Below are 611 nucleotides of genomic sequence, written 5' to 3' on the forward strand. Positions count from 1 at the left end.
AAACCGGCGTTCAAAGTCACCTTCAGAAATTCCAGCGTTAAACGCCGGAACTGGCACCAAAGTGGGAGTTAAACGCCCAAACTGGCACAAAAGCTGGCGTTTAACTCCAAGAAGAGTCTCTACACGAAAATGCTTTATTGCTCAGCCCAAGCACACACCAAGTGGGCCCGGAAGTGGATTTTTATGTCATTTACTCATCTTTGTAAACCTTAAGCTACTAGTTTCCTATAAATAGGACCTTTTACTATTGTATTTTCATCTTTTGATCATGTTTTTATGATTGAAACCTCTTTGGGAGGCTTGCCATTCGGCCATGCCTAGACCTTGTTCTTATGTATTTTCAACGGTGGAGTTTCTACACACCATAGATTAAGGTGTGGAGCTCTGCTGTACCTCGAAGTATTAATGCAATTACTATTGTTCTTCTATTCAATTCCGCTTGTTCTTGTTCTAAGATATCACTTGTTCTTCAACTTGATGAATGTGATGATCCGTGACACTCATCATCATTCTCACCTATGAACGTGTGCCTGACAACCACCTCCGTTCTACCTTAGATTCGGTGAATATCTCTTAGATTCCTGATACACGATGCATAGTTGATCGCCTGA

Source organism: Arachis stenosperma, chromosome 6 (assembly GCF_014773155.1).
Source record: "Arachis stenosperma cultivar V10309 chromosome 6, arast.V10309.gnm1.PFL2, whole genome shotgun sequence".
Taxonomy (NCBI): Eukaryota; Viridiplantae; Streptophyta; class Magnoliopsida; order Fabales; family Fabaceae; genus Arachis; species Arachis stenosperma.